The sequence below is a fragment of the Dendrobates tinctorius genome, unplaced genomic scaffold (assembly GCF_039654945.1).
Source record: "Dendrobates tinctorius isolate UK_male_01 unplaced genomic scaffold, ASM3965494v1 ptg000073l, whole genome shotgun sequence".
In the NCBI taxonomy this organism is placed as follows: Eukaryota; Metazoa; Chordata; class Amphibia; order Anura; family Dendrobatidae; genus Dendrobates; species Dendrobates tinctorius.
In genome coordinates this window covers 16882792-16903956 of record NW_027361741.1, presented here as the reverse complement: position 1 = coordinate 16903956, position 21165 = coordinate 16882792, and the positions used below count along the sequence as shown (strand labels likewise).

The window sequence follows — 21165 nt, the reverse complement described above, 5'->3', positions numbered from 1 at the left end:
CCTCTCATGAAAGGGGTATTGGGGTGTGTTGTAATTCTTGGCAGCCCAGCCACTCATTGCATAGGCAATAACAGCATAGGAGACTTTAATAATGACCCCTTAAGCATATTAATGCCACCTGATGCCCCTCTAAAAATAGCCTTTGTGACTTTAACAGTCCCTCCATCTGAAATGAAACAAGATGTGTCTCCTTATGTGTCACACAACACATGGCCAGCTAGGGTTGTTAAATGTTACGATGACATTTCACAGTGAGTGCATTAGTATTGGTTGAAATCAATGTTAAAGTTGAAAAACGCTTCAAAAACGCTGCATAGCCCAAGTGGTGGAGGAACATTTTGGTCTGGGGTAAATTATTTTGCCTTATATACAAGTCATTAACCTGGAAAAGATGTTCCTTAACATATTTCTCAGCAAAATCCGTTTTGGTTTCGTTTTGCTATGTTTTTGGTGCACAGGTAAAAATGGCATGAAACTGAAAAAATTGTTTAAAGCTGTGAATTAGGAGTCAGGAATGCTTCCAGGGGCGATCCCCATGATGTCCCTGTGTCACTTGAGCAGTGTTTCCTTCATTTTCTGATGTTTTTAGACCTTAAAAGGACCCCCGGGGGATCGCGGTAAAAATGCTCGGGTCTCCCATACACTTACATTGAGCTCGTTGTTCTGTCCAAGTACCAGAATATTCCAGTTTGCTTGTCCCGAACAACGAGCACCCGAGCATTTTAGTGCTCGCCCATCACAAAATAGGATAAGTAGGTACAACATAACATTGATTGCAACTGTTCACAATTTAGAAGTTTCCAATATTTTCTGATTTATAGTGTTTTGAATGTCAAAGATGATGCTGGAAATATAAACCTTCATCAAATAGGGGAGAACTATGTTACCACTTCAGCAATCGTCGTGGTCAGCTTGGAATTCTTTCTTTCATTTAATGTGGTGAGAATTTATAGCCACAGAGCCAACATGATTGTAACCACATTTGCACAAGTCGTAGGCACTTTATGCTAGAATATATGGGTTGTGGTCAAAGATGGAGCACGGAGCAATACAGCATTTTGTGGTTAAGGAACTGTCCCCTTTATATTTCCTTCTAAAGAATGCTAACTTTGTGCTCTATTAGTCAAAGACGGAGAAAGTACCAAAGCTGAAATGTAGTACCTTGGATAAAGTTTGTTGTATGACAGCACATACACGTACAGTATGCAATGAATGTGTCCAATATATTGTGTGTATAGAAAAGCATAAATCAGCTTCTAGGTTATGGCTTTTTTGTCTTTATTTAGTTTGCATTGTTAGCATTTGTTGGATACTGTATATTGGACCTTATTTCTAGAATTAAACACCCATAGGGCCCATAATACTATGTCCTAAAATGCACATTATTATTATACTTATGTAAAAAAAAAATCAAAATTACAAACTTCAATCAAGTAAAAGGGTTTTCCCGTTAAATACATGCATCATGTACCACAAGATAGGTGACAAATGTATGATTGCTGGGGGTTTGACCACTGGGACTAGCACCGGTCCCAAGGACTTGGCTTATAAAGTCCCTTGTGTGAATGGAGAGGCATACTTCCCAACTTTTGGAGAACAGAAATATGGACAAAGCATGTGGTGCGCATAGCACGCCACTGCAAATCTTAATCACACCCCTAAAAACACTCCAAACCATACCCATTTACCATTTCTTTCTACCCTGGAAGGAGGAGATGTCACAAGGGCTGGCAGTGAAGGACATTCAGCAGACGCCAGAGACTGCAGTCTGTAGACTCAAGTGCTGGGACACAGTTGTGATTGATGTAATCGCAGCATTGAGAGAGCAAGCAAAGGGAAGAAAGCCCCTCTACCTTTGGATCGGAGACCCTGCGAAATCATTGCCATGTTGACCCGATATCGTCATGACGGCATCCGGGTCACCAGACACTAGGAAGTTAGTTAGATCATGCATTGCTACACCCTATAACTGTGATCAGACTGCAGAAAATGAAAGTCCCATAGTGGGAATAAGAAAAAAGTGAAAAATATTTTTTTTAAAAATCACAAAATAATAGATAAAATAAAAAATATGTATATATATATTGTATCCATAAATACAGTGAAGGGAAAAATTATTTGATCCCTTGCTGATTTTGTAAGTTTGCCCACAGACCCAGCCACGACCCTGGTGGAGGAAGGAGGTTGTCAATCAGGATTTTACAGTACACGGCTGTATCCATTCTCCCATTGATGCGGAGAACTAGTCCTGTGCTCTTAGCAGAGAAACATCCCCAAAACATAATGTTTCCACCTCCATGCTTGACAGTGGGAACAGTGTTCTTTGAGTCATTAGGCAGAATTTCTCTTCCACCAAACATGGCGAATTGAGTTAATGCCAAAGACCTCAATTTTTGTCTCATCTGACCACAGCACCTTCTCCCAGTCACTCACAGAATGATCCAGGTGTTCACTGGCAAACTTCATGTGGGCCTACACATGTGCCTTGTTATGCTGTGCTCACCCTGGGCGGGGCCCCTTGTCTGACATCACCATTTTCTGTGCGGTGGTCTCTCTGGGGGTTCCGTCTGTTGCGCACGCGCACTTCTGCACTGGGTCTTGTGTCTGCATTGTAATATCTGGCGCACGTGCGCGCTCTTCGTCTTCCTGTATGCAGCCACACCGTCTCTGTGGTCTGGGAGGACCTGACCCGGAAGTCCCAGTACTCTTGCCCTATATCAAGACGCCTTCCTCTATAGGCGGGGCCTGATTATCATGTGTGTTTTCTGCTTCCTTGCTGGGTCAGCAGGCCTCAGCTCGGGCTCAGGTCCCTGGCTCCTTGCCTTGTACTTCCTTCCCTGTTTTGTCATCTGTGCTCTGTCTGTTCCCATCTCTGTGCTCTGGCACACGCTCCGCTCTTCCTTGTACCCAGCTCTGTGCCTCAGCACACGTTCCGCTTCCTGCCTTGTACTCTGTCCCCTGTCTTGTACTCAGTGCTTTGCCTTCTACCTGCCTCTGTGCTCTTGCACACGCTCCTCTCTTCCTTGTGCCCGGCTCAGTGCCTCAGCATACATTCCGCTTCCTGCCTTATACTCTGTCCCCTGTCTTGTACTCAGTCCTGTGCTTTCTTTCTCTCCGCCTTGTGCTCTGTGCCTGTACCCTGCTTTGTGCGTTGTACCGTACTCTGTCTTGTGCCTTCTTTCTCTCTGCCTTGTGCTCTGTGCCTGTATCCTGCTTCGTACGTTGTACCGTACTCTGCCTTGTGCGTTCTTTCAATCTAGCCTTGTGCTTTCAAGTTTAAGCCTCTTCCTTGTACCTGTCAGCACACAATCTGCTTTCTGTCCTGTACCTTGACCGTGTTCCTTAAACACACGTCCTGCTACTGCCTTGAACCTTGTCCGTGCTCTGCTTGCACATGTTCAGTTTCTACCTTGTACCTTGCCTCGAACCTTGTCCTAGCTCTTAGCTTTCGTCCTGCTTAGTGTTCCGTCATGTCTCTCAGCACACCCTTTGTCCTGCCTTGCACCTCGTGTCATACGTGCTCCTGTGTACCTGTGCACCATCCAGTGTCTACTGTACTTCCGTGTCCCCGTAACCACGCTTTGCACACATCCTTGTACCTTGGAGTGTTCTCTGCACGCACCCTTGCCTTGTACCTGGCGTGTCCTCTGCACGCACCGTTGCCTTGTACCTTGGCGTGTCCTCTGCTTTCACCCTTGCCTTGTACCTTGGCGTGTCCTCTGCTTTCACCCTTGCCTTGTACCTTGGCGTGTTCTCTGCACGCATCCTTGCCTTGTACTTGGCGTGTTCTCTGCACGCATCCTTGCCTTGTACTTGGCGTGTTCTCTGCACGCACCCTTGCCTTGTACCTTGGTGTGTTCTCTGCACGCACCCTTGCCTTGTACCTTGGCGTGTCCTCTGCACGCACCCTTGCCTTGTAACTGGCGTGTCCTCTGCATGCACCCTTGCCTTGTACCTGGCGTGCCCTCTGTACGTACCCTTGGGGAAGAGTCTTGAGGAGATCATTTGCATATTCCCAGTGCCTTCTGGGATAAGTGAAGAGTCTCCGCGAGCTCAACGATCACTGGGTTTTGGCCGTTGCAGCTGAAAAGAGGAAATCGGAAAACCAGGGGAAGAGTCTTGAGGAGATCATTTGCATATTCCCAGTGCCTTCTGGGATAAGTGAAGAGTCTCCGCGAGCTCAACGATCACTGGGTTTTGGCCGTTGCAGCTGAAAAGAGGAAATCGGAATTTTGGCTCATCTTTCATCGTTTTTAAGAAATCTCAATATGGAAGAGGCCAGGAGCCATTTGGTGAGCTGCATTTCTTGCTATATGTTCACAGACTTACCAGTGGAAAAGCCAAACTTCACATGCCACAAATGCAAGCTTGTGTCCCTGTTGGAGGAAAAGTTACAAAATCTCGAAGAGAGGTTAGCTACGTTGAAGATCATTAAGGAAGGTGAAGAGTTCTTAGACAGAGCAGAATTATCTCTTCATGTTACAGAAAGAGAAGAAATTCGAAGTGCACCTGAAGAAACAGAGGAATGGAGACATGTGACCCAGAGAAGCAGGAGGATCATGAGGCAGTCTGCACCCATACTTCTCAGGAACCAGTACCAGGCTCTCACGCAGGAAAACGATGAAGAAATACATCAGGAGAAGACTTTGCCTACAAACAGCAACCTTGCACGCCCTGAGAGTTCTCCTGGATGGAGAAAGAAAAATGTTGTGAAGAAGAAACAGAGAGTGGTGGTCATGGGGGATTCCCTGTTGAGAGGAACAGAGGCCGCTATCTGCAGGATATAACTTCAAGAGAAATGTGCTGTCTTCCAGGTGCAAAAATTAAAGATGTGTCTGACAGGATATCAGGACTCTTCAGACCTACAGATGACTACCCATTCCTGCTACTACATGTGGGGACAAATGACACCGCAAGAAACGACCTGGAAACTATCTGCAGAGACTTTGAAGGCTTAGGCAAGAAAGTGAAAGAACTGGGAGCGCAGGTGGTCTTCTCTTCCATCCTCCCAGTGGATGGCCATGGAACAAGGAGGTGGAATAAGATTCTGCAGGTGAACAACTGGCTACGTCGATGGTGGGGTCAGCAACGGTTTGGATTTATGGATCACGGAGTGAATTACCTCTACGATGGACTACTTGCTAGAGATGGGGTGCACCTTACGAAGACTGGAAAACATGTATTTGGAAGTCGCCTTGCTACACTTGTAAGGAGAGCTTTAAACTAGAACAACATGGGAAGGGAAGCAAAAGACCAGAAAAAGCCATACACCTGACAAATGCTATTGAGAACTGTGCTATTAGAAGTGGAAAGGAAGAACAAAGACAAAAGAATCTAATTAATAAAAATATTGGAGAAAGAGAAACCAATCACAAACTAAAATGTTTCTATACTAATGCACAAAGCATGGGCAACAAACAAGGAGAATTGGAACTACTAACAAAGGAAAAGAAATATGATGTCATTGGAATCACTGAAACTTGGTGGGACGATACACATGACTGGAATACAAGACTGGAAGGATACAACTTATTTGCAAGAAACAGACTTGATAAACGAGGAGGAGGTGTCGCATTGTATGTTAGAAACGTGTTATGATTGAGTCACCGTAGGAGGCAAAAACAGAAATGATAGCTAAGTCCAGAAAACCAGAGAGGTTGGCAGCTATCGGATTGCAGACCCCTGAACCTATCAACACAACTAGCAGTAGCCATGGGCGGTTCCTACGATGCCCTAGACCCCTCGATAACAGCCGGAGAATTAAATAGCCTAAAGACAGAAAGGGAAATCTAAACTGCCCCAGAGCAGACCCCAAAGCAAAAGGCAGCCCCCCACATATAATGACGGTGAAGCAAGAAGAAAGAACACAACACAGACAGAAAGAAAGACGGAGCAAAGACGGGGTCCAAGCTAACTAGATAGGAAAGGACAGGAAGGCTGCTGTCTGCAATCCGTGAAAAACCCTATGAAAATAAGAGCCAACAGACTGACAGTGAAAAAGGCCCTGAAGATGCTAGGCTTCAAAAAGACTATGTCAGTACTCAGGAATATTCTGAAGACAGAGCAACCGGCAAAAGGAGAATCAGCTCACCCCAGCAGGGAATGGCAGAATCCAGAAAAGCAAGGCAAACAAAAACAAAACACAAATGCTAAAAGGCAAAGCAGAAAACTTAGCTTTAGAGGAGCAGGAATCAGACTGGTTTCCTAGAAGTTCACAGAGAAATCACCCGCAGGGCAGAAGGGCGTCGGCAGCCTTATATCCAGTCTGTGACTCCACTCAGCCAGTCATCATCATTAGACTCAGGTGCCTGATAATCAGGCTCATTACCTTCCTTTACCAGAATAGGGAGTTCACCAGACCTCAGTGACAAAGGGGAAAATGAACTCACAACAGTACCTCCCCCTTGAGGAGGGGTCACCGAACCCTTAACCACGCCACCAGGGCGATCAGGGTGAGCGCGATGAAAGGCACGCACCAATCTTTTGGCATGAATATCAGAGGCAGAGACCCAGGAATTATCCTCCTGACCATAACCCTTCCACTTAACCAAATACTGGAGTCTCCGTCTAGCCAGACGGGAATCCAGTATTTTCTCTACCTCATATTCCATGTTACCTTCAACCAATACAGGGTCCGGAGGTGCCACCCCAGGAACTACTGGTTCAACAAACTTCTTCAACAAGGACTTATGGAACACATTATGGATTTTAAATGTGACAGGGAGAGCCAAACGAAAAGAGACCGGATTAATAATTTCCAAATTCTTGTAAGGTCCAATAAATCTATGCTTAAACTTAGGAGAAGCCACCTTCATAGCAATATTTTTTGATGATAACCACACCATATCACCAATCTTAAACTGGGGACCAATGGTCCTATGTCGATTGGAGAACCGCTGGGCCTTTTCCTGGGAGAGAGATAACTTATCCACCACTTGGTCCCAGATTTGGTGCATTCTCTCCACCACAGTGTCAACACCTGGGCAGACAGAAGGCTCCACCTGCCCTGAAGAAAATCGAGGATGAAACCCAAAGTTACAAAAAAAAGGTGACATCAAAGTGGCAGAACTAGCTCTATTATTTAAAGCAAATTCGGCCAAGGGCAAAAATGAAACCTAATCATCCTGATCAGCGGAAATAAAACATCTCAAATACGACTCCAAGGTCTGGTTTGTTCTCTCTGTCTGCCCATTGGTCTGAGGGTGAAAAGCAGAGGAGAAGGACAACTGAATTCCCAGCTTGGAACAGAAAGTCCTCCAAAATCTAGACACAAACTGAACTCCTCTGTCAGATACAATGTTCTCAGGAGTCCCGTGCAAGCGAACCACCTGTTGCAAAAACAGGGGCACCAACTCAGAGGAAGACGGCAACTTAGGGAGTGGTACAAGATGAACCATCTTAGAGAACCTATCACAAATCACCCAAATAACAGTCATTCTTTGAGAGACTGGCATATCAGAGATGAAATCCATTGAAATATGGGTCCATGGCCTCCTGGGAACCGGCAAAGGCATCAACAACCCACTAGAGCGAGAACAAGATTTAGACCGGGAGCAAGTCCCACAGGACTGCACAAAATTCCTGACATCATGAGACAAGGTGGGCCACCAAAAAGAGCGACTCACCAGATCTCTAGTACCAAAAATACCTGGATGACCAGCCAATGCAGAGCAATGAACTTCAGACATCACTCTCTTCTTCCACTGGTCAGGAACATACAACTTTCCACTGGGACAACGCTCAGGTTTGTCCTCCTGGAACTCTTGCAGAGCAAGTCTCAAATCAGGCGAGATGGCAGAAAGAACTACCCCTTCGCCTAAGATGGTAGCAGGCTTGGTCACCACAGGAGAATCAGCAAAGAAGCTCCTAGAGAGGGCGTCTGCCTTGACATTCTTAGTTCCAGGAAGAAAAGAGACCACAAAATCAAAACGTGTAAAAAACAAGGCCCACCTAGCCTGTCTAGGGTTCAAGCGTTTAGCCGACTCTAGGTAAATCAAATTCTTGTGGTCAGTGAGGACCACAACTTGATGTTTAGCTCCCTCCAACCAATGTCTCCACTCCTCAAATGCCCATTTCATGGCCAACAGTTCCCGATTCCCCACATCATAGTTACGTTCAGATGGAGAGAACTTTCGGGAAAAGAAAGCACAGGGATTCATTTTAGATGCTACAGGATCCTTTTGGGACAAAACAGTTCCTGCACCAATCTCGGAAGCATCCACCTCTACCTGGAACGGGAGTGAGACATCAGGTTGCCGCAAAACCGGGGCAGAGGTAAATCTTCGCTTCAGCTCCTGAAAGGAAGCAACAGCCTCCGGAGACCAATTCAACACATCAGCACCCTTCTTAGTCAGATCAGTCAATGGCTTGGCAATACTAGAAAATTTTGCTATAAATTTCCGATAAAAATTAGCAAAACACAAAAACTTCTGGAGGGCATTCAAAGAAGTGGGCTGAACCCAATCATAAATGGCCTGTACCTTGGCCGGGTCCATTTCAATAGTTAATGGAGACAAAATAAATCCCAAAAATGAAATCCTCTGTACTCCAAAAAGGCATTTCGATCCTTTGACATACAGGGAATTCTCCCTCAAGATCTGGAACACAGTCCGAATATGTTCCACATGAGAATCCCAATCCTTGGAGAAGATCAAAATATCATCCAGATAGATAATCTAAAATTTATCGACAAAGTCTCGGAAAATATCGTTCATGAAGCACTGGAAGACAGAAGGGGCATTAGTGATCCCAAAAGGCATCACCAGGTACTCAAAATGTCCCTCCGGAGTATTAAATGCCATCTTCCATTCATCCCCCTGCTTAATGCGGATAAGATTATACGCCCCCCTGAGGTCAAGCTTGGTAAACCAGCAAGCACCTCTAACTCTAGAGAATAGATCCGAAATCAGGGGTAATGGATACTGATATTTAATAGTAATTTTGCTGAGGGCACGATAATTAATACAAGGCCTTAAAGAACCATCCTTTTTGGCCACAAAAAAAAAAACCGGCACCTAAGGTTGAAGAGGATGGTCTAATATGACCCTTCTCCAACGCCTCCTTAATATAGGATCGCATAGCCTCGTGCTCGGGTACAGATAAATTGAAGAGCCGACCCTTGGGAAATTTACACCCCGGGCTCAGTTCAATTGCACAGTCATAACTCCTATGAGGAGGCAAGGACGCAGACTCATTCTCACTAAATACATCATAAAAGTCCGCCAAATAGTCAGGAACATCATGCGACTGAGGAGAGGTGGAAAAAAACGGAGCCTCACTACAGGCACACCGACAACCCCAACTCACCACAGACACAGATTTCCAATCCAAGACTGGATTATGAATTTGCAACCAGGGAAACCCCAGAACAACGGCATCATGCAGACCATGTAACACCAAAAATCTGCAATTTTCTTGATGGTCTGGGGCGACCCGCATGACCACCTGGGTCCAAAACTGAGGTTTATTTTTCCCCAAAGGAGTAGCATCAATCCCCCTCAAAGGGATAGGCGTCTGCAGAGGTGTCATCGGAAATCCACAACGTTTAGCAAAATCCAAGTCCATTAGGTTTAGCGCTGCTCCCGAATCCACAAAAGCCTTGGCGGAAAATGTGGACAGGGAGCAGATCAGAGTAATTGCCAGAAGAAACTTAGGTTGAACACCACCAACAGAAAACGTGTGTGCAAAGCGTTTCTCTCGGTAAGGATAAACAGAAATAATATGCGAGGCATCTCCACAGAAAAAACACAGCTTATTACGCCTTCTGAACTCCTGACGTTGCGCCTTAGACAAAACTCTATCACATTGTATAGGTTCAGACGTCTGTTCTACAGGTGGCAACACCTCTCGTGCAATCCTGCGTTCACGTAAACGCCGATCAACCTGAATGGCTAATGACATAGAATCGTCCAGACCAGAGGGAACAGGAAATCCCACCATAGTATCTTTTACGGCTTCTGACAAACCCCTCCGAAAGAGAGCAGCTAAGGCATTATCATTCCAGGTAGTAAGGACTGCCCACTTTCGGAACTTTTGACAGTACAACTCTGCAGAATCTCGACCCTGGTTCAATGCCAACAGGGTCTTTTCAGCCTGATAAATAGCATTAGGTTCATCATACAACAACCCCAAGGCTTGAAAGAATGCGTTCACATTAGTCAGAATAGGATCATCTGGTTTCAAAGAAAACGCCCAATCCTGGGGATCGCCACGCAGCAAAGAGATGACAATTTTAACCTGCTGCGCGGAGCTCCCTGACGAGTTAGGCTTCAAGGCAAAAAATAATTTACAATTATTTTTGAAACTCAAATATTTAGATCGATCCCCAAAAAATACATCGGGTGTAGGGATCTTTGGATCAACAGCATGCGAACGAGCAAGGTAGGCGGAAATTCCCCGCACTTCCGCAGCAAGCTGCTCCACACGATCAGACAATTGCTTTATCTCCATTGAGAGAAAAAAAAAATTCCCCCTACGGCCTCAGAGATATAGAGGAAAGAATATACACACTCTTTTTTTTTTAAACACAATTCTTTCCTGCTATTGAGTACCCTAGGATCTGCGGTATGGCGGGTGATTCTGTTATGATTGAGTCACCGTAGGAGGCAAAAACAGAAATGCTAGCTAAGTCCAGAAAACCAGAGAGGTTGGCAGCTATCGGATTGCAGACCCCTGAACCTATCAACACAACTAGCAGTAGCCATGGGCGGTTCCTACGATGCCCTAGACCCCTCGATAACAGCCGGAGAATTAAATAGCCTAAAGACAGAAAGGGAAATCTAAACTGCCCCAGAGCAGACCCCAAAGCAAAAGGCAGCCCCCCACATATAATGATGGTGAAGCAAGAAGAAAGAACACAACACAGACAGAAAGAAAGACTGAGCAAAGACGGGACCCAAGCTAACTAGATAGGAAAGGACAGGAAGGCTGCTGTCTGCAATCCGTGAAAAACCCTATGAAAATAAGAGCCAACAGACTGACAGTGAAAAAGGCCCTGAAGATGCTAGGCTTCAAAAAGACTATGTCAGTACTCAGGAATATTCTGAAGACAGAGCAACCGGCAAAAGGAGAATCAGCTCACCCCAGCAGGGAATGGCAGAATCCAGAAAAGCAAGGCAAACAAAAACAAAACACAACTGCTAAAAGGCAAAGCAGAAAACTTAGCTTTAGAGGAGCAGGAATCAGACTGGTTTCCTAGAAGTCCACAGAGAAATCACCCACAGGGCAGAAGGGCGTCAGCAGCCTTATATCCAGTCTGTGACTCCACTCAGCCAGTCATCATCATTAGACTCAGGTGCCTGATATTCAGGCTCATTACCTTCCTTTACCAGAATAGGGAGTTCACCAGACCTCAGTGACAAAGGGGAAAATGAACTCACAACAGAAACGCGTATATCTGCACAGAGATTGAAGCTTCAGAGACTGGGAGTTCTGTGGAAACTGTTTGGGTAAGAATACAAGGACAGAACAATGGAAAGGACACCATTGTAGGCATTTACTACAGGCCTCCTGTGCAAGCTGAAGATATGGATGATCTCTTTATGCATCAAATGGCCAAGTTCTCCAAAAAATATGACATAGTTGTCATGGGAGATTTCAACTATCCAGACATTTGTTGGGAATCTCTCTCAGGCAAAACTAACAGGTCAAGGAAATTCTTATCCTCTCTTGCTGACAACTTTATCTTCCAAAAGGTAGGGGAGAAAACAAGGGGAACTGCTACCTTGGATCTAATCCTTATAAACAGGGAGGAAATGGTTGAGGAGGAAAAAGTGGCTGGGACCCTAGGAGGTAGTGACCATGCTATTTTAGAATTTTGGATAACTAGAGGAGGAAGACCTGTGAAGACTCAGACGTCAAGGTTAGATTTCAGAAAGGCAGATTTTAGGGGATTCAGAAAGAGAATTGGAGGGATCCAATGGCTGGATATCCTTAAAGACAAAAATGTCCAGGAAGGATGGGAAATCTTGAAAAATGAAATTCTCAAAGCGCAATTGTTAACAATTCCGAAAAGAGGGAAGAATAGGAAGCATTTAAGGAAGCCAGGATGGATGAACACAGAACTTAAGCACATGCTAAAAAGGAAGAAAAAAATGTTTATAAAATGGAAAGAGGGAGGCATATCTAAAGAAGAATATAATGCTGTCTGCAGAACCTGCAGGGCACAAATCAGATTATCTAATGCTGACAATGAATTGAGGCTTGCAAGAGATGTCAAAAGCAATAATAAAGGATTTTGGGGATATGTCAAAAGTAAAAGAAAAGTCAAAGATGCTATAGGATTTTTAAAGGATGAAAATGATGAAATGGTAAGACAGGATGATGAGAAGGCCGAACTTTTAAATTCCTATTTTGCATCTGTTTTCTCTCAGAAAGGAAATGTAACATCAACTGTTCTTCACTGTCCTATTAAGGAAATAGAAGAATCCAGGATATCTATAAACAGAAAGATAGTAAGGAAACACTTAGCTAACCTAAATGAATTCAAGTCACCAGGTCCAGATGAATTACACCCCAGAGTACTGAAGGAGATAGCAGAAGAAATTTTTGAACCCCTCTCCATAATCTTTGAAAATTCTTGGAGAACAGGAGAAGTCCCAGAAGACTGGAGAAGAGCAAATGTTGTTTCTATCTTCTAAAAGGGGAAGAAGGTGGACCCAGGCAACTATAGGCCGGTGAGTCTGACTTCTATACCAGGAAAGATCTTTGAACAAATTATTAAACAACATATATGTCAGTACCTGGATAAGAATGAAGTGATTAAACAGAGTCAGCATGGGTTTGTAACTAATAAGTCATGTCAGACTAACTTAATTTCCTTCTATGACGGAATCACTGATTGGGTGGATCAAGGAAATGCTGTAGATATAGTATATCTTGACTTCAGCAAAGCATTTGACAAAGTATCTCATACAATCCTTATTGAAAAAATGACTAAGTATGGAATGGACAAGGCAACTGTTACGTGGATTCATAACTGGCTTAGTGATCGGACCCAAAGAGTGGTCGTAAATGGCTGCACATCCAGTTGGAAGAATGTCTCAAGTGGGGTACCACAGGGCTCTGTCCTGGGCCCTGTATTGTTCAACATCTTTATCAACGATTTAGATGAAGGAATTTAGGGTAAACTGATTAAATTTGCTGATGACACAAAGCTAGGAGGGATAGCTAATACTAGAGAAGAGAGAGAGAGGATTCAAAAAGATTTAAATAAACTGGAGAAGTGGGCAGCAACTAACAGAATGGTTTTTAACAGGGAAAAATGCAAAGTACTACATCTGGGCAGTAAAAATGAAAAAAGCATATACATAATGGGAGGCATAGGCCTAAGCAACAGCACATGTGAAAAAGACGTGGGTATACTAATAGATCACAGGCTGAATATGAGTCAACAGTGTGATGCAGCAGCAAAAAAGGCAAATGCAATTCTAGGATGTATTAACAGAAGCATACAGTCTAGATCACGTGAAGTCATTATTTCCCTCTACTCCTCTTTGGTCAGACCTCATCTGGAATATTGTGTGCAGTTTTGGGCACCACATTTTAAAAAAGACATCAACAAACTGGAGCAAGTTCAGAAAAGAGCAACCAGAATGGTGACCGGACTGCAAACCCTGTCTTATGAGGAAAGGTTGCAGGATTTGGGATTGTTTAGTTTGCAAAAGAGAAGACTGAGAGGAGACTTAATAGCTGTCTACAAATATCTAAAGGGCTGTCACATTGTAGAAGGATCAACTTTATTCTCATTTGCACAAGGAAAGACTAGAAGCAATGGGATGAAACTGAATGGGAGGAGACACAGATTAGATATTAGAAAAAACTTTTTGACAGTTAGAGTGATCAATGAGTGGAACATGCTGCCACGAGAAGTGGTGAGTTCTCCTTCAATGGACGTCTTCAAACAGAGGCTGGACAGACATCTGACTGGGATGATTTAGCGAATCCTGCTTTGAGCAGGGGGTTGGACCAGATGGCCCAGGAGGTCCCTTCCAACTCTACGATTCTATGATTCTATTCTATGATTCTATAATTCCTTGCCTTGTACCTTGGCGTGTCCTCTGCACACACCCTTGCCTTGTACCTTGGCGTGTTCTCTGCACGCACCCTTGCCTTGTACCTTGGCGTGTTCTCTGCACGCACCCTTGCCTTGTACCTTGGCATGTCCTCTGCACGCACCCTTGCCTTGTACCTGGCATGTCCTCTGCATGCACCCTTGCCTTGTACCTGGCGTGCCCTCTGTACGTACCCTTGCCTTGTACCTTGGCGTGTCCTCTGCACACACCTTTGCCTTGTACCTTGGCGTGTTCTCTGCATGCACCCTTGCCTTGTACCTTGGCGTGTTCTCTGCACGCACCCTTGCTTTGTGCCCTGGCGTGTCCTCAGCACTCACCCTTGCCTTGTACCTGGTGTGCTCTCTGTACGCACCCTTGCCTTGTACCTTGGCATGTTCTCTGCATGCACCCTTGCCTTGTACCTGGCGTGTCCTCTGCATTCACCCTTGCCTTGTACCTTGGCGTGTCCTCTGCATTCACCCTTGCCTTGTACCTTGGCATGTTCTCTGCACGCACCCTTGCCTTGTACTTGGCATGTTCTCTGCATGCACCTGCCTTGGCCTTGTCTGCTGAGCTTCCTTGCACACTAGCTGTTTCTGAACCATGCTCTGTCATGCTTCTTTGTATACTCTCTGTCTGGTTGTGTACCTATGTGTATTCTTGTGTCCATGCTTTGCACATTCTTGTACTCCGTACACATTGCCAGACACACCCACTCGCGTCTCTGTGAGCCGGCCACCTGGTTTTAGCAGTCGTGGCACTTAGTTCCCCAGGGCCTGCCCCTGACACTCCCTGTATTGGAGGTGGTCCTAACTAGGTCAGCTCGCCCTGGGAGGGCTGGTATCTCGGCCTAGAGGGTCCACTCCAAGAGTTCATTCACGTCACGTCTAGTCAAGCCACGAGACGTCACACCCTAACATGCCTTCTTGAGCAGCAGAGGGATCTCGTGGGCACTGCAGGATTTTAAACCTTTACGGAGTAATGTGTTACCAATGGTTTTCTTGGTGACTGTGGTCCCAGCTGCCTTGAGATCATTAACAAGCTAACCCTGTGTAGTTTTAGGCTGATCTTTCACCTTTCTCATGATCAAGGCTACCCCATGAGGTGAGATTTTGCATGGTGCCCCAGATTGATGTCGATTGACAGTCATTTTGTATTTCTTCCATTTTCTTACTATTGCACTAACAGTTGTCTCCTTCTCACCCATAGTCTTACTTATGGTTTTGTAGCCTATTCCAGCTTTGTGCAGGTCTATGATCTTGTCCCTGACATCCTTAGAAAGCTCTTTGGTTTTGCCCAGGTTGTAGAGGTTAGATATAGAAGAGAAAAAAAAAGGTATTCAGCTCACCATTAGATGAATTCCTGTGGCTTTAGGTGTGGACTCCAGGATGCTGCTCGGAAAAAGCGGCAGTGGTAATCAAACAAAAAAGTTCCAGCAACAAACATCCAAATCATATTGTTGAATAGACGTTAAAACTTCATCTTTATTGCAATGCCTTTAAAAACATACTGTTAAAATTGTAAATCCAGGGGATTACGCGTTTCGAACAAAAATGTTCTTAGTCATAGCCATGGCGCCGTAATCCCCTGGATTTACAATTTTAACAGAACTCTAGTGCCACCTATTGGAAGTAGCAATCCTAAAAGTCAATGTCGACCCTTTAACGAGCCTTGTCACATGACTTAGGATAAAAGCCAAAACCAGAATCTCAATTTGCAGACACTGTGTTTCTGGGTACTGCCCCTCGTCAGTACAAAGTGTGAGATCTGGTTTGGCTGTGTGAGAGGCGTCTGACCGATATCCGATAGAGAATGACATGCTAAAAATCGGATTGTACTCGCATGAAAAATGCATGACACTTGCATTACACTCGACCGACTCTCCTGCATCAAAATCGGACCGATTTTAAAATCACTAGTGTTACTCCAGCCTAAGGCCAGGGTCACACTTGCGAGTGCAATGTGAGAAACTCGTGCGAATCTCTCGCCTCAATACCCAGCACTGTTTTTTCTAACATATAAAATTATCATCAACAGAATTATCATCAGCTCAGACACTAGAGTGTAACTGTAGCTGTGCTATTGATTGACACAAGAACTAAATTACTTTCTTAGTGTCGAGCAAAAAAATCTATGATTTCATTTTTTTTTCCACCATATTGTAGAGTGTACGCTTAAAGACACTTTGTCAGCACAGAATGACTGTTTAGACCAAGCACATGCGCTCGGTGGTTCATGGCAGGGACTGTCATTTATATACACATTCCCACCTGCTTGGTATTCATCTATCTCCACCCTTCTCTGACCCTATGAAGCCAGAGCTGTCAGTCAAAGAAGAGGGGGGTGGAGATTGAGGGAAATCAAGCAGTGGGACTTAGTTTGGACAGTCATTCTGTGCTGACAGAGTCCCTTTAAACCTAAATCTCTATGACTGCACTTTCTGTTTTGTGCTCACTTTTGCTCACATCCTAATTATCTCTAATTCAATAATTAGAGTTTCTGGAATTTGTGCAGCAAATAATGCTGTCGCTTGGCACCTAAAAATTGCTATCATGGACAGGCTTAGCACCAGCCACTCCATTTACCAGATCCCATGGTTTGCCCTGGTCTTCAACCTTTAACCCCTGTGCAGGGATCTGGAGTTCTTCAAGGATCCCTGGGTTGGAGCTATGAAGTCGGCACCTGGGTGCTGGTGCAGGCTTGCAGGAGTGGTCTGATATCCAGGTTACAATCAGGATGGCGACCTTGTACAAAAGAGTAAAGCAATAGAATCTTCTGTAAACAGGCCGAGGTCAGAACCAGGAGGACAAACATGGAACAAAACCAGAAGGCAGAAGAATACTCAGGAAAGGGGCCAAGATCAAAACTGTAAGAGGATAACAGGAGCTGGAGTGAGTCTGTGAACCAGCGATAGTAAAACTATTAAAGTTTTTTAAAAATCAATCTGCCACTTACACTACTTAATTTGTTTAACAGGAGGAAAAGAGACATGGTGTCTCATTCCCCTTAATTCATACACCGTACCAAAATAATAATAATAATAATAATCTTTATTTTTATATAGCGCTAATATATTCCGCAGCGCTTAAGGCTATATGCCCACGTAGCGTTTTAAAACGCTCACTAAAAACCGGACTCCTTCCCATAAATCGCGCGTTTTTTTCCGCGCGATTTCACCGCGATTGTGATCGCGATTTTGCCCCGATTTTCGCGTGCGATATTCAAGAACTTTCCAAGCGATTTGAAGCATCGCTTGGAAAGTGACAGGTTGGTCACACTCGTCAAACATAGTGTTTGACAAGTGTGACCAGGTTTTTACTATTGAGGCCGCCTATGCGGCATCAATAGTAAAAGATAGAATGATAAAATGCTAAAAAAAAATAAAAAAATCAGGGTATATTTAACTTCCGGCATCCCGCGCTGCATTCCCGGGCCTTAGCGTTCCCAGTAATGCCTTGCGAGACCTGTGATGACGTAGTCTCGCGTTGCTATAGCGATCTCGCGAGACGGCTAGAGTCACGCGAGACTACGTCATTACAGGGCCTTGCCGCAAGGCATTACTGGGAACGCTTAGGCCGGGAATGCAGCGCGGGACGCCGGAAGGTAAATATACCCCGATTTTTTTATTTTTTTTTACAGGGGTATGGTACCCAGGGCCTGGAGGACAGTCTCCTCTCCTCCACACCGTGGGTACCAACTGCACATGAGACGCTTAACTTCCCGCATGGTGGGCATAGCCACATGCGGGAAGTAAGCGATTCTCATGCATTCCTATGGGTGCGGAATCGCAGCAATTGTTTGCGATTCCGCACAAAAGAATGAGCATGCTGCGATTTTTTCCATGATGCGATTCCGCCGCGGAAAAAAGCGCAGCATTAGCACAGCATGTGCGGAATGCCATAGGAATGCATGGGGGGCGTTCTGTACACAATTTTTAAACGTTTTCGCAGCGTTTTCGCGTTGAAAATCGCGGCAAAAACGCTTAAAAATCGCTACGTGGGCACACAGCCTTACAGTTTGCACACATTATCATCTTTACCAAACAGCAGTCAGGTAGGTTCTTTACTATGTATCTAAATAACATGACGTCTCTGGATGTAAATATGGAGTATTATTCTATGTTTATCACTCTATTATTGAGATGTTTCAAGTTTTTTTAGGGATTAACACTCTCCGTGTGACTTACAAGATCACCCACTTTCTCTTATATTCTTGATTTGTATGTTTTATTTATTTTGTTTGATTTAATTATTTCTTTCGCTTGCACTCTTTGTTTCTATTGTTAGTACACTGATGAAAGTCACTGTTTGACCAAAACGTCTGGATTCTGTACTACAGTTTTGGCTGCATTAAATTTACTTCATATCTTCAAAAGTTGAGTGCCAAGTTTCTACAGATCTCAACCCCATAGAAAACCTTTGGAGGGAGTTGAAAGTCCGTGTTGCCCAACGACAGGCCCAAAACATCACTGCTCTAGAGGAGATCTGCATGGAGGAATGAGCCAATGTAAGGGGTTGTAGGCTTAACCCCTTTCATGCTCTCTGTGTTGCTAATGTATATACTCATATATATATATCATTGTTTTGTGATTCTAATACTATGCTATGTTTAACATGTATATACAGTATATTTGTACCATTGTTGCTTAATTTCATGTTAAAATATGTATATTTCATGTTGCTGCACCATGTGTATGATAGGGACAGTGCAGTCTGGGTTGTGGCCACTAGATGGGGGCATAGAGGTCACTACTGTAGAGTTAGTAATATAAGAGTTAACTATAGGAGGCGTTAGTTGGGGAATAGTCGGGAAGGTCTTTCTGTATTTAGTCAGTCGGGGGAATGACCCCTGTGTGCTTGGGTGGGCTATATGCCTGAGCTGCCTAACTACCCCATAACTTTTAAGGGTATTCCCAGCCATCCACGGGGGGAACTTAAAGAAGAACCAGGTACAGCAGAACCAGCAGTAGAGAGGAAAAGAAGGAAGTAGAAGAAGATGGAAGATCACCGTAAAAGTGTACGGGCAGGTCGTTCCAGTATGTGGTGGATAGCCTCATGGGCTTGATCTCTATTGTCTGAGGTGAAGCAGATGGGAGAACGCGCTACCATGGTGACCTTCCCCTGATTGGACACTGAGGGGTCGTCTGAGACATCCCGTCCCACGGAAACACTTAGTGATGCAAGGAACAGTGAAGGGAAAGATTAAGTAATGTGCAGTCTTTACTGTGATGAAAATGCTGGATACTACGTTATGTGTAGTGTCCTCAAGTAAATATGTTCAGTTAAGAGTTGCCCTGGACTGTGTCTCTATTCTTTGGTATCCAGGACCAGCTTCAAGTCAGTGCAGCCAAGAAGACGCTGACAGCACCGTGAGTACCAATTGTAACATGCAAGAGAAAAGGTACCGTTTTCCTGTAGAGGGAGGCCAGGGTGTACAATGCCCTACAACCTCAGCCACGACTACCACCCTGGCCGACCTTTACACCAACATACCACCAACAGTGTGTGCCAACCTTTTGAAGACTTACAGAAAACGTTTGACCTCTGTCATTAACAACAAAGGATATATAACAAAATATTGAGATGAACTTTTGTTAATGACCAAATACTTATTTTTCACCATAATTTGCAAAATAAATCTTGCCAAATCAGACAAGGTGATTTTCTGGATGTTTCCTCATTTTGACTCTCATAGTTGTGTTCTACCTATGATGTCTGTTACAGACCTCTCGCATATTTTTAAGTGGGAGAACTTGCACAATTCGTGGCTGACTAAATATTTATTTCCCCCACTGTATCTAAGGTTATGTCCACTGATGAAGTGACAGTAAGGCTATGTGCACACGTTGCAGAATCATCTGCGGATTTTTCTGCACAAAAACCGCAGCTGCTGGCAGAAGCCGCAGATGCGGTTTTGCTGCGGTTTTGGATGCGTTTTGCTGCGGATTTCATGCGCTTTTACGTGCGGTTTTTGAAGCAGGAATTGTCTGCGTTTTCCACAGCATCACATACAAATAAAGTTTCACAAAGTAGACTCTGAAAAAAAAAAAAAAAAAAAGGATGTAATTTCATGGTCCAACCCTTCAATTTTCCTTGATGCTTTGCTAAATATAGTCACACGCATGTACACACACACATACTCACACAAAATCACACACACGTACTCACATACGCGTACTCACAGACGTACTCACACATGTACTTCACATGTACTCACAGACACGTACTCACACACACATGCACACGGACTCACACATGTACTTAGACACACGTACTTCACATGTACTTACACACACATACTCACACACACATGCACACCGACTCACACATGTACTTCACATGTACTCACAGACACGTACTCACACACACATGCACACGGACTCACACATGTACTTAGACACACGTACTCACACATGTACTTCAAATGTACTCACACACACACGTACTCACACACACATGCACACCGACTCACACATGTACTTCACATGTACTCACAGACACGTACTCACACACACATGCACACGGACTCACACATGTAATAAAAAAGAAGAAGCGGGCGGCACCGCTGTTACCGTGCTAGGATCCGTGGCTTGCAGCAGGCGGTGAGCTCACATGGAGGATTCCCGGGTGCTTGACCTCATAACAAATCACTTGTGGTTTCCAAAGAAAGAAGGTCGCACTGCGAGATAATAGTGAAGATTTATTGACACATAATTACATGTCACGTCGGGGATGTGATAACAAGAGTGTCAAATGGCTGACAACAGCCGTTTCGCGCTACTCGAGCGCTTCCACGGGTCAAAGTGCAGGGGGAAATGACGGATTCTTAAGCAAATCATGTCATCCAGTCACTCCTCCTACCTCAGCCGCTGTATAACTAACAAGTAAAACAGACAGGTGTTCAGTGCAAACATATAAAAAACACACATATTTCACCGCTGCAGCGGGAACAATAATCTTACATATAAAGACAAATATTACAAGGACTATTGAGTGATTATCAACATAACTAAAGGACCCCTATTATCAAATTAACCCTTCTGGGTAATCTGTTCCAAAGGAAATAGCTTATTAATATAAATCCGAGAGCTGCATGATACTAAATCCATAGGAAG

At 44.4% G+C, this 21165-nt stretch overlaps 1 protein-coding gene across 3 annotated transcripts in view; it reads right to left on the bottom strand.

Moving 5' to 3' along the window:
- Positions 1-20848, bottom strand: part of CRYBA4 (crystallin beta A4) — a 143655-nt gene extending 122807 nt beyond the window's left edge. For all 3 annotated transcript variants that reach the window (XM_073582676.1, XM_073582677.1, XM_073582679.1), the window contains exon 1: positions 20623-20848. The gene's annotated coding sequence lies outside the window, so the exon portion shown is untranslated. The remainder of the gene's footprint in view (positions 1-20622) is intronic.
- Positions 20849-21165: the final 317 nt, after the last annotated feature.